The sequence below is a fragment of the Phyllobates terribilis genome, unplaced genomic scaffold (genome assembly GCF_046119375.1).
Source record: "Phyllobates terribilis strain yellow unplaced genomic scaffold, ASM4611937v1 Scaffold_3__8_contigs__length_932513732, whole genome shotgun sequence".
Lineage (NCBI taxonomy): Eukaryota > Metazoa > Chordata > Amphibia > Anura > Dendrobatidae > Phyllobates > Phyllobates terribilis.
In genome coordinates, this window is record NW_027362763.1 from 668039950 (window position 1) to 668054051 (window position 14102).

Consider the following 14102-nt stretch of genomic DNA (forward strand, 5'->3'; position numbering starts at 1 on the left):
AAACCTGACAGGGCACACCTGTGAAGTGAAGACCATTTCCGGTGACTACCTCTTGAAGCTCATCAAGAGAATGGCAATCTATTCAGTAGGACTATCAGCTGTGTATCCACCTGACTTCTGCACAACACAACTGATGGTCCCAACTCCATTTATAAGGCAAGAAATCCCACTTATTAAACCTGACAGGGCACACCTGTGAAGTGAAGACCATTTCCGGTGACTATCTCTTGAAGCTCATCAAGAGAATGCCAAGAGTGTGCAAAGCAGTCATCGAAGCAAAAGGTGGCTACTTTGAAGAACCTAGAATATAAGACATATTTTCAGTTGTTTCACACTTTTTTGTTAAGCATATAATTCCACATGTGTTAATTCATAGTTTTGATGCCTTCAGTGTGAATGTACAATTTTCATAGTCATGAAAATTCATAAAAATCTTTAAATGAGAAGGTGTGTCCAAACTTTTGGTCTGTACTGTATATATATAAACCAACTGATAATTCATTCTCAATCCCATCCACAGAGTCAGTAAAAGAAATTTAAAAAAAAATGTGGCCAGACACATATCTTTCTGGTCCCTGGTCCTGATCCTTGTGGTCTCCACTGCTAACTTTAGCCTATTTTGAAGCAAAGAATAGGGAATACAGGTTAAGAATCTAATGCAGGCCGAAATTATGTACCATAAATAAAAAAAAAATGGTGACTGCAGCACGGTGCCTCAGGAGTTAACACTGTTGCTTTGCAACATTGGGGTCCTGGGTTCAAATCCCACCAAGGAGCACATCTGCGAGGACTTTGCATGTTCTCCCCCTATTAGGGAACTTAGATTGTGAGCCCAAATGGGGACAGTGATGATGTTGTCTCCAAAGTGATGTGGAATTAATGGCGCTATTAAAATAAATAAATGAGACCAGCTGAGAACTAGGCTCAAACTAGGAGTAATAAAGAAGCCATGGTGCTGCACACACGTTGCTCCCTTACACAATGCAGAATGGCCCCATCCTTCTTTGTCTGCAGTATGGCTTCCCCTAATGTTTTGAATGATAGACGTATATACTGTCCATATATACACAAAGCCGACCTTTGCAAATGAGCTATATTGCAGCTAAACATTGCTTTTTACGTCATGTTGTGCATTTGTCACTGATCACAAGGTCGACTGAGTAATGTATCGTTATGATCAGAAATCTGGTATATATGTCACCTCTATGAGTGGTCCTTCACCACTATACTTCACTACGATCTTCTTCTAAATGAAATTTTGCCCTCGGTCCACTTTATATAATCTCAAGTACCAGGTACAGGATTCTCACAGGTAACATTTCCCTTTAATAGTTGATGGTCCTTTCCATCAGTGACCCCCCGAGGATGGAGCAGGACAGAGACCACATGGCGGCTCGGATATTAGACCTCACCCTGGAGATAATCTACTGGATCACTGGAGAGGTGAGAGCTTCACATCACATCACTCTGATCTCTAGTAATAAAGCCGGAGATGACGGGAAAGGTGAAGGATTCTCGGCCTCTGTGTAGTGATCGGCGTCTCCCCATACACAGGATCACACAGTAGTGAAGACGTCGTCTGGGGAGTGTGTGACCCCCCGTGTGTCAGGAGGGCAGAGCAGGACCCCCAGTGCCATCACCGAGCCTCCACCTCATTCACTGATACATGAGCAGAAGATCCTAGAACTGACCACCAGGATCACTGAGCTGCTGAGCGGAGAGGTGAGCGCTGCCGGGAATGCTGGGACATTGTACAATAACGCCGGGGGAGGGGTCTGCTAATGACGGGTCATTGTGTGTGTCAGGTTCCTATAAGGTGTCAGGACGTCACCGTCTATTTCTCCATGGAGGAGTGGGAGTATCTAGAAGGACACAAGGATCTGTACAAGGACGTCATGGTGGAGAATCTCCCGTCCATCACATCTCCGGGTAAGAGGAGACCTTCCTGGGTTGTAGAGGAGAGAACAGGTCTGAGAGTCGTCTAGATTCCCCATCATCTGCTCATCACATATAGACAATGTATTCAGTCACTGCGGTTATTTCCTATAGATGGATCCAGTCCGAGAAATCCCCCGGAGAGATGTCCCAGTCCTCTATATTCCCAGGATTGGCCAGAAAAGAAGGAAAATGTCCCCCGGGATCATCAGGTAGATGAGATCAGATTTCTGTACATTTTCTATAGATTAATGTAATGAGGCTTCCTCTAACCTCCTCCGGCCGGTCTGGTGTCTACTGTAGTCTATATTACATCTTGTATTAATGGCTGTGGTCGGAATAAATGTTTTCAAAATACACTTGGATTCTAAAATTCAATGTGGATAAATTGTAGATAAGGTGTAAATAACAGCTCAATGCCAATCTGCTGCTTCTAAGACAGAAAGCTATCACGACTCACTAATTACTGTATGTAAAAGGCTTACCTACCATGTCAAAATCTTTCATGTTTGTGAATAATTTAATAACTGGTTTTACGGAGTCCATTTCACGATGGACGGAAATCATTTCATGTGGAGAAATAACGGGAATACTGCTTGTCAATGTGTAAAATACTGGAATGTTGAGGGTGAATCCTGTTTGATCACCACTTGAGAAGACGTTTCACCTTTCGGGCTGATTGATTCATGGAGGGTTAAACTAGAATTCACTTTTCTTTTTTTTGTCATGTCTTTATTGTGGGATTCTTGCAGGAAAGTTCTGATAGAACTGTAAATGGACTCGAAACCCCCACGTCAGAGTCAGCGATTGGTAAGAGACCCTCATAGATCTTGTTTGACTGTAAATTTCTTTATTAGTCACGTCACTGATAGAAAGTTCCGAAAAATGTCCTCCTCGTGAATATTCCTATTCTTCCAAACAATCCGTATAGTTTTACATTACATCTTATTCCCCCCGCACCCCTCACACTGGTACAATGTGATACCATATGGAAAGACCCCATCACAAAGAAAATTGTTGTGCAAATGGCAATTCACAATGACTTTTACATGACAACATAAGCCTAGGTTATCATAGCGTGGAATATGGACTCCACTAATGATAGTTTTAGTATAAGACGCCCCCATTACTAACCGCGTTTTAAAATAGTCGCCACCTTTTCAATAAAAACACGTCAATAATAAAGTATTTTAATGAAATAAAAAAAAACACATGTTTTTTTTTTTAAAAAAAACTTTATTGTAAGCCATCGATCTTCTGAAAAAAAAGTAAAAAAACAAACAACCATATCCCTCACCTGTCTGCCGTCAGCGACGCAGTCCACGATCACTGCCGATTGTCCCTCGACAATGCGTGTCAATCACTGATGTAGAAGCCAGCAATGTATACTGACAAGGGGTGTAAAATCACTCCTGTCAGTATACATGCTGCAGGAGGTCACTGGGGTTCATCAGCTGATGAGCTCTGGTGAGCTAACCACCGTGGGAGCATTCTGGAGAATGCTCCCACGGGGGAGAGGTCACCCGAGCATCAGCTGATCAGTCACGTGACCGATCAGCTGATGCTCACGTCACCACAGGTACTGTACTGACAGTTACCTGCAGTGACATAAGCATCAGCTGATCGGTCACGTGACAGTACAGTACCTGCGGTGACGTAAGCATCAGCTGACCAGTCACGTGACCGATCAGCTGATCACTGATGTCATCGCAGGCCCTGGCAGCTCAGTACACTGCTCGCTCCCGACAGTGTACCACCTGCTACTGGGGACCAGGAGGACACCGGGTGGCGCCGGACAGGTGAGTATAAAAGTTTTATTTTATTTTTTACACTGCAGGCATGCGGGCTGGGCAGGGCAGACTACTGCTCCTTCCAGCCACACTGCTCTCACTGTTATCCACGAGAGCGGCGATCGGATGAAAGGAGTAGTAGCCTCCTCTCCCGACCTGGGGACCGCCGCAAATTCACGGCCATTGACTTTAACTGAAATGCAGCAAATCCACAGGTTACCTGCAGTTTTGCTTCGTTTCAATTCAAGTCAATGGGCGCGAATTCGCTGCGGAAACGCCGAAACGATGGTAGCGCTGCGTTTTTTAACGCAATGCGATTCCAGAGCGGAAATTTCCGCATCATGTGCACAGCACATGTGGATTTGCATTGCAATGCATGGCAGACCAATTACAAGTTTTTTTTGATGCGTTTACGCGGCGGGAAACCCCTGCCGCAAAAACACATCAAAAACGCTTCATGTGCACACTGATAAGAGCAATAGACAAAACCTACAAGAAACAAAATGAGTATAAACCCTGCTGTAACTAAATAAGTAAAAAGCAAAAGTGCATTGAAATAATATAGGATTCTTAGTAAATAATATTTTTGATCAAAAAACTTCAAAGAAAAAAACAGCCTTACCCACACAAGGTCAGATTACCAATGCACTATCAGGATGCCGCAGACCCCCATGATAAAGGTGGGGGGCGGCCCAGGTGCGAAATACTGATGCATGCATTTTCTGTGAAATGTTTTTGATCAAAAATAGCGTAAAAGCCAACCCACCTTGTCGTTGATGGATGGCTTTTATGCCATTTGTGATCAAAAACAGTGTTACCCTATATTATTTCAATGCACTTTTGCTTTTTACTTATTTAGTTACAGCAGGGTTTCTACTTGTTTCTTGTAGGTTATGTCTATTTCATGGCCAATGTGAACATGCTTTTATATGCTGCATGTATAACAGCTCAATGTGTGTGATTTTTTTATATGAGCAATAGATTACAGACTCCATGTATTTGTATTAAATATTCAATGTATTCTGTCAATTTGCAAATTAATCTGGTACTATATATAAATCTCGTGTACATATTTCGGTAGCGTTGGACTATCCCTGTCACCATAGGTATGTTTTTTACTTACAGATAAATGACGTTGTCATACTTAACAATTATTGCGCTCCAAAAACCTGTATACGATTGACCGTTAATATTGGTCTCTTCAACTTGAATGCTCTGCTCTTGCAGTATTTTGATATAAAAGGCCAAAACGTCCATCGTAAACCAATACCATTCGTCTTTCCATTGGACATCATGGGTTGAAAAGTGATTAGAAGGAAGAGTGCATCTCCTTATAATAGTCCACTATTACCAATATTTCCAACCACTGGTTCCATGGTTTGACCACAATTTTATTATTCTTCTCTAGCTCCATAATGCCTGTATTTCTACGTTTTTTAAAAAAAATTATTTTTGATTAGGGTTTAAACAAATTCACAAAAAGTTAAGTCCCCCATACACATTTTACAAAAGTCCTCCGAATCTGCCAATATTGATTGGTTCAGCAGTCTAATGTGTATGACGGCCTCTTACAGATGATTGTTGTGGGGGGGGGGATAAGGATCCGGCATGTCTGATTTTGGACTGTCAGCGGCTCTCTTATAAAGAAAAAGGGAGAGTTGGCCAATATAACTTCCGGGACGGATGATTGGCTGATCCATCGTTTAGCCAACAGCTATCTAAAATATATAGGGGGCTTTATTTTACTTTGAGAAACACAAGAATTTTATTTCTTTTTCCAGGTGAAGACTGGATCAGTAGCTCCCTTGGAAATCGCCTTTTATCTCCCATTTGCAAAGTAGAAGATAGCAATACCACCCAAGCTAATTTAATTGCTTCCAATGTACCGATACCGATTGTCCTTCACCGCAGAGATCTATCAACTGATATCACTGGTCAACAGAAACCTTCTTCTAATCAATCAATAATTGGCAAGCCAAGGATTGGATATAGATGGGGAAAAAGTTTTCAACATTTCAGAAAAAAATCAAATCTTTCCTCGAATGAGAGAATCCATAGAGACGAAAGGCCATGTTCATGTTCAGAATGTGGGAAATGCTTTAAGCGTAAAGGGTCACTTGAGAGACATCAGAGAACTCACAGAGGAGAGAAGCCATTTTTATGTCCTGAATGTGGAAAGTATTTCAGTCAAAAATCAAATCTTATGGAACATCTAAGAATCCACACAGGGGAGAAACCATATTCATGCTCAGAATGTGGGAAATGTTTTACCCAGCAGTCTGCTTTGGTTCATCATCTGGGAACTCACACTGAGGAGAAGCCATTTTCATGTCTTGAATGTGGGAAATGTTTTAGCAAGAAATCAGTTCTTGCTAAACATCAGAGAACTCATAGAGGGGAGAAGCCATTTCCATGTCCAGAATGTGGAAAATGTTTTAGTCAAAAATCAAATCTTGTGAAACATCTATTAATTCACACAGGGGAGAAGCCATTCCCATGTTCAGAATGTGGGAAATGTTTTGGCAAAAAATCAAGTCTTATGGAACATCTAAGAAGTCACACAGGAGAGAAGCCTTTTTCATGTTCAGAATGTGGGAAATGTTTTAGCCAGAAATCAAATCTTGTGAAGCATCTTAGAATTCACACAGGGGAGAAACCATTTTCATGTGTTGAATGTGAGAAATGTTTTAGGCAGAAATCTGCTCTTGTTAAACATCAGAGAACTCATAACGGAGAGGAGCCATTTATATGTTCTGAATGTGGGAAATGTTTTAGTCAGAAATCAAGTCTTATTCAACACCTAATATGTCACACAGGGGAGACACCACTTTCATGTTCAGAGTGTGGGAAATGTTTTGGCAAGTATTCAAGTCTTATGGAACATATGAGAATTCACACAGGGGAGAAGCCGTTTTCATGTTCACAATGTGATAAATGTTTTAGGCACAAATCAAGCCTTGTGAAGCATCTAAGAATTCACGCAGGGGAGAAGACCTTTTCATGTTCACAGTGCGAGAAATGTTTTACCCATAAAGCTAGTTTTACGCACCATCTAAAAACTCACATTGCGAAGAAGCCATTTTCATGTCATGAATGCGGCAAATGTTGTAAGAAGAAATCAAATCTTGTAGAACATCTAAGAATTCACACGGGGGAGAAGCCGTATTCATGTTCAGAATGTGGGAAATGTTTTAGCTATAAGTCTGGTTTCGTTAAACATCAGAGATCTCATTTTAATGTTCAGATTGTAGAAAATGTGGCAGGTGTGGAGCTTCAATGTACACCCTGATGATGCCTTCTAATGCGTAACACCTGCAGTCAGGAATCCACAGCGGACTTGTGTTGAACTATTGTGGTGCCCTAATTGTCTGTCTGTGCAAAGCCACTGTGCCCACAGGACCAGGGCTGCAACATTTCTACTTTCCAGCTGGAAAGACTTGAGACCACTAATTACTGTTTCATCCCTTGCATGTCATGTTCAAAGCGAATTGCTGCATAGGAGGTGATATCAAAGGACAGAACACTCCCTTTGACCTCATACATACTTTAGTCGTATCCGTTTGGATCAGAACATCTTGTACTGGAAGTGATGAATCATTTGATACTTTAAAAGTTGATTATGATGCAAGTAATAAAAGTGGATCCTAACTTTCCGTTTTTGGTGGAAAAATTAGATAACAGAGATCCAAGATGGGAAAAATGTATCAAAAACTTTATTTTAACAATTGTAACAAACAACCACAGACACGGAAGATAAAAAAACATTTAAAATAGGCAAGACATTGCACTAACGAATCATAAATAAGAGGTACAGGTATAATAACCAAAATGGAAGAACCCCTTAGCATGCAGGTAAGTAGATAAATGTATCCAATATATCCTCAAATAAATAACCCTCTGCCAAACAGGTATGCTAGAGAGACAAAAAAGCCAAAATAATGGATATAGAGAAAAAAAGGAAATACTCCCTTAAAGTGCGTTGCTATCCATTCCAGGTCAGTGGAATGGAATAATATAGTAAAATAAAACAGTTAATATTTTACAAGATGAGGGAGATTGCCATAAGACATGATAATTAGCGGCAAGTACTGGAGACCCTACGCTTGTCGCTGCTAGACTGCAGCTTCGTCAGGGGTAGATGGTCAGAGGCTTTGTTCGTTTAAATAAAGAGCGTAATAAGTGTGACCCTTAAGGAGTGACAACAGGTGGCATGATAATTAATAAAGATATTAGCAGGTATGAGAAGCGTGCGTCTCACGCACATCAGTGTGAGGCGCAGGAAGCCGGAAGAGATACCGGCATCACATCCTGTATCATATGCTTTCCACCCATCCATTGCGGTGGAGCGCAAACAAAAGTAACCAGTCCACCAGATCCGGCAGACCGAAATGCCCCCATCATGTTATCCCAGCCGGAGGATACGCAGCTGAAAAAACCTATGCGTTCCACCCGATGTCCAAGGTGGAACGCAACCCGGAAGTGGCGCATCCACCACGAAAAACCGATTAAGAGGAGAGCGCTGACGGAGGTATAAAGGTGGAAATGAAAAGAGGGAACAGGGAAAAAAAGAAGAAAAAAAAAAAAAAGAGTAGAGGCATATGAATCTATAGTATATAAGCCAATTGGAGATTGTCCGTCAGTCAATGAGACAAGTACAAAACACACAACAAAACATATAACAAAGACAAATGTCAGACAATCCACAGACAAAGGACAACATACTTGGTGCAAACAGAGGGTATACATGGATGACAAATATAGATGACAAGAAAATATATATATACAGTGAAGGAAATAAGTAGTTGATCCCCTGCTGTTTTTGTAAGTTTGCCCACTGACAAAGACATGAACAGTCTATAATTTTAAGGGTAGGTTACTTTTAACATTGAGAGATAGAATATCCAAAAAAATCAAGAAAATCACATTGTATAAATTAGATACATTTTTTTGCATTTTGTAGTGAAGAATAAGTATTTGATCCCCCTACAAACCATTATGAGTTCTGGCTGCTACAGACCAGTTAGACGCTCCTAATCAACTTGTTACCTGCATTAAAGACAGCTGTCTTACATAGTCACCTGTATAAAAGACTCCTGTACGTAGACTCAATTAATCAGTCAGACGCTAACCTCTACAACATGGGCAAGACCAAAGAGCTTTCTAAGGATGTCAGGGACAAGATCATAGACCTGCACAAAGCTGGAATGGGTTACAAAACCATAAGTAAGACGCTGGGTCAGAAGGAGACAACTGTTGGTGGAATAGTAAGAAAATGGAAGAAATACAAAATGACTGTCAACCGACATCGATCTGGGGCACCATGCAAAATCTCACCTCGTGGGGTATCGTTGATTATGAGGAAGGTAAGAGATCAGCCTAAAACTACACGGGGGGGGGGGGACTTGTTAATGATCTCAAGGCAGCTGGGACCACAGTCACCAAGAAAACCATTGGTAACACATAACACATTACGCCTTAAAGGTTTAAAGTCCTGCAGTACCCGCAAGGTCCCCCTGCTCAAGAAGGCACATGTGCAGGCCCATCTGAAGTTTGCCAATGAATACCTGGATGATTCTGTGAGTTATTGGGAGAAGGTGCTGTGGTCAGATGAGACAAAAATTGAGCTCTTTGGCATTAACTCATCTCGCTGTGTTTGAAGGAAGAAGAAGGATGAGTTCTACCCTAAGAACATCGTTCCAACCGTGAAGCATGGTGGGGGAAACATTATACTTTGAGGGTGCTTTTCTGCAAAGGGGACATGATGACTGCACCGTACTGAAGGGAAGATGGATGGGGTCATGTATCGCGAGATTTTGGCCAACAACCTCCTTCCCTCAGTAAGAGCATTGAAGATAGGCCGTGGCTTGGTCTTCCAGCAAGACAATGATCCAAAACATACAGCCAAGGCAACAAATGAGTGGCTCTAAAAGAAGCACAGTAAGGTCATGGAGTGGCCTAGCCAGTCTCCAGACCTTAATCCCATAGAAAACTTATGGAGGGAGTTAAAGCTCCGAGTTGCCAAGCGACTGACTCAAAATCTTAATGATTTGGAGATGATCTGCAAAGAGGAGTGGACCAAAACTCCTCCCGACATGTGCACAACCCTCATCATCAGCTACAAACAACGTCTGACTGCTGTGCTGCCAACATGTGTTTTACCACCAAGTATTAAGTGTTGTTTTCCAGAGGGATCAAATACTTATTTCTCACTGCAAAATGCAAAAAAATTTGTCTTATTTATACAATGTGATTTTCTTGATTTTTTTTTAATATTCTATCTCTCAATGTTAAAATTAACATACCCTTAAAATTCTAGACTGTTCCTGTCTTTGTCAGTGGGCAAACTTACAAAAACAGCAAGGGATCAAATACTTATTTCCTTCACTGTCTGTATGTGTGTATATATATATATATATATATATATATATATATATATATATATATATATATATATATATATATATATATACATATAATATTTGATTATACCCACTATCTCTTACTGTCACGTCTGTTGGCTAAAGATTTTAAAAGGGGTCAGAAAGAATCTGTACAGAAATGCATAAATCTCTTAGGCCACAACCAATCTAAGAAAGCCATGATCAAAAAAAGTAGGGGGGGGGGGATTTAAGGAAAAAAAGATTTAAAAGTTTCTAAGCCAGATATCCGGTAAAAGAGAGATCCTTGTTTATGCCCCTAGGAGCCACAGAATCAAGGGAAAAGATCCATCTGGATTCAGATCTCAAAGGATCACCAGCATAGTCAGATTTTCGCAAGTTTGGTTTAACTCTTTGAAGACCCACTAAACGCAAGTTATTAGGATTACTAGAATGTAGGTGAAGAAAATACGAGGCCACAGTAAAAATTGTTTTACCTTTTTTTTAGATCTTGGTCAGCCAAATTAATATTTGATACGTGCTGTTGCACTCTTCTGCGTAGTTCCTGAGAAGTTTGTCCCACATATACCTTGGGCCAAGGACACACCAGGGCATAGATAACATTGGAAGACCTACAATTAACGAAATCCCAAAGGGGATATTGCTGATTGTCTTTCGGGTTAATGAATATTTTTCCAGGTAGGAGATACGGACAAGTAGAACAATCACCACATGGGTAAGAGCCCTTAAACCTTGCCCCTCCAGAGGTGTTATGAGTGGGTCGTGTGTAGTGACTACGTATAAGTTTATCCCTCAAGTTTGGTGCACGCTTGGCCATCAATAATGGCCTTTCTGCCAATATGTTAGATAAACGACTATCTGTCTTAAGAATGCTCCAGTGTTGACGGAATAACCTACCCAACTCATTCCACAAGTTATTGAACATTGTAATAAACCTAATCTGGGAATCATCTGTTTTCAGAAGAGACTGTAAGAGATATTCACGTGGTTTGGCTAAGATCTTCTGGTGAGCCTTGGATATCACCGATTTCGGGTATCTACGTTCTCGAAATCAGGACGATAAATTCCTGGCCTCAAGTCTATAGTCCTCAGGCACCGAACAGTTCCTTTTGACTCTTGAGAACTGCCCCACTGGTATGCCGTCCTTCAGATATTTGGGATGAAAGCTCTGATAGTGGAGAAGACTATTCGTTGCCGTCGCTTTTCTATATAGTTTTGTCATAAGGGAGTTGCCCATCAACTTGATCTCCAGATCCAGGAAGCTAACTACAATAGAAGATATATGGTGAATAAGATGAATATTCAGATCACTGTTGTTCAACTTATCAATGAAATTAAGCGCCTCTGATTCAGTGCATGTCCATATTATAAATATGTCGTCTATAAAACTAAGCCATTTGAAAACATGTTGGTTAAATTCAGATGAAGAGTACACGCGTGCGCCCTCCCACCAACCCAGAAATAAGTTAGCAAAGGAGGACGCACAACATGCACCCATGGCAGTCCCCGAGATCTGACGGTAAAAAGTGTAGTCAAAAACAAAATAGTTATGAGTAAGTACAAAATTAAGGAGGTCCACAATAAATGAATCGTGTAGACTGTTACCTCCGCTCATTGAATCCCAAAAATTTAACACTGCTGCCAATCCATCTTTATGTGCTATGTTCGAGTACAACGATTCAACATCAATGGTTATCAGCAACACTTCATCAGGTAAGGCCAAGGAGTCCAGGATCTGAATCAGGTGGGATGAGTCTCTGAGATAAGAAGGCACATTAGAAACAAGTGATTGTAGGAAGAAGTCTATGTAAATACAAGCTTTTTCACAGATACCTCCAATCACCGACAAATGTGGCCTTCAAGGGGGGGGGATCCAGATTTTTATGAACTTTGGGCAAGACTTAAAATGGTATTGTTGGCTTTTTTACAAGCATATATTCCTTTTCCTGTTTATTTATTATTCCCGTGGTAAATGCTCTTGATAATAAGCGCTCAAGTTTGGCAGAGAAAACTAAGGTAGCTTAAAGATAATAAAAATATACAGTATAGGGACATAAGTATGTGCTCCTTCCAAATTCACCTACAGGAACTTTTCTGACCTCCTGTTCTAGATCCATAGACATTAACATGGAGTCAGTTACGGTACTTTGCAGCCACAACAGCTTCCCCTGTCTAGGGATGACTACAAGTGTAACGCTGGCGTCCCTGCATGGTTCCTCCTCCTCCCGACATTTACGCTGATATGCTCACTGTCTCGACCACACAGCTATGTCTTCTGCTTCGGCTCCCATGTCCTAGAACCTGCGCAGGTCTCCTGTCGGCTCACTTAGGGCTAGGAGACACTAAAGTATTTACGGCACCTTCACCTGTAGGGAATTAACTGTGCAACATCTGTGTTTAGTTAGTCTGAAACTTGCTAAGCCATCGTCAGGTCCCTGTCCCTGAACCAGAATCCTGAACCTGAACTGACCTGTCTGTATCTGAACCGCTCTGTTGGTACCTGAATCTGAGTCACCCTGTCAGTATCTGAATCTTGAACCTGAAACTGCTCTGTTGGTCCCTGAAACTGAACCTGAAACTGCTCTGTTGGTCCCTGAAACTGAACCTGAAACTGCTCTGTTGGTACTTGAACCTGAAACTGCTCTGTCGAAACCTGAACCTAAAACCGTCCTGTCTGTTCATGAACCTGAAGCCGTCTTGTCTGAACCTGTTCCTCCAGAACCTGAATCTCTCCTGCCTGTACCTGAACCCATCCTGTCTGTACATGAACCTGTTCGTAACTGAACCTGAACCCGTCCTGTCTGTTCCTGAACCTGGAACTGTCCTGTCTGCACTTGAACCTGAATCTGTCCTGTCTGTACCAGTACCTGAATCCGCGAAGTCTGTACCTGTCAGGACTCGAACCCAGCAGCTCTTGTGCAGCAGGCGGCAGCTCCTCTCTTTGAGCTATTCAGCTTGCTGGACAGTTCTTTGCCAAACCAAATACAAGTATCTATGTTGTTCCTGATTGCCTCCACCCTGAGTTCCAGATAGGAGATTACAGGGTAGAGCCAAATTGAACACCATACTTAAACCTGGCATTGCACTTCCTTCCTTGCAAGATTATTGAGCCCCCAGCCTTAAGTCAAGCTTTCCTCTTCTCCTCTGGCTGATTCCTAACCACTCAACCTGCTTATCCTTCAAAATATACTGCTGCTCCTGTGTACCGACCTCTGGCTGATTCCTGTCTATGCTACCTGCCGGTGCTGTCCCTAGTGGCTGCAATACCACTACTCCAACCCAGGTTAGTTCATAACAGTACCTGAACCTGAACCTGTTACCTGTCTGTGTCTGAACCTACTCCTGTTCCTAAGCCCACCCTGCCAGATCCTGATCGTAAGCCCAGAACCCATCTAGTCTGAACCGTCAACTGAACCTGTTAACTGTCCTGTTAAGTGTACCAGGATCTGCACTGTCTGAACCAGGATCAGTATCTGGTTCTTCTTTGGGCGCAGAGCGTTACTGTCACTTGGGATCAGCTGCCGCAATATCGGGGACTGCCCTAAGTAGTACCTGGCGGTTACCTGCAGCTCAAGACTAACTCCACCATTAGGAGCTCTAGTGAAAACCAGGTAGGCCCAGGGTAAGCCTGGCCTGTGGACAGTGGGTCCGCAAACCACCAGCGTGACAACAAGATTTTTGAATGTGTCTTTGAATTTTTGCCCACTGATTCAGAAGAGCATTTGGAAGGCCCTTCACAATAAAATTAGTACACGTCCTTTCAGTTCATTTTTACCCTTCAGTTTCACTCTGTGTGTGTTTTCCCTGTCTTTCCGGGTAAGGTTATATGCACTTTGCAAGAACTGGCATCACCAAGTACATTCGGTGAATGTATGAATCAGAGAGAGGACAAAAAAAGTCCTTGTGTGTGCTTGTACCTGCTCTTTGACCTGTCGCTGATGTTTAAGATAGTTAAGGATCTGCGCAAGGGCGTACCCTA

The 14102-nt window shown here is 42.0% G+C and overlaps 1 pseudogene; it reads left to right on the forward strand.

Annotated features, from left to right (window-relative positions):
• LOC141258597 (uncharacterized) overlaps positions 1-14102 on the forward strand; it is a 157819-nt pseudogene that overhangs the window by 31978 nt on the left and 111739 nt on the right.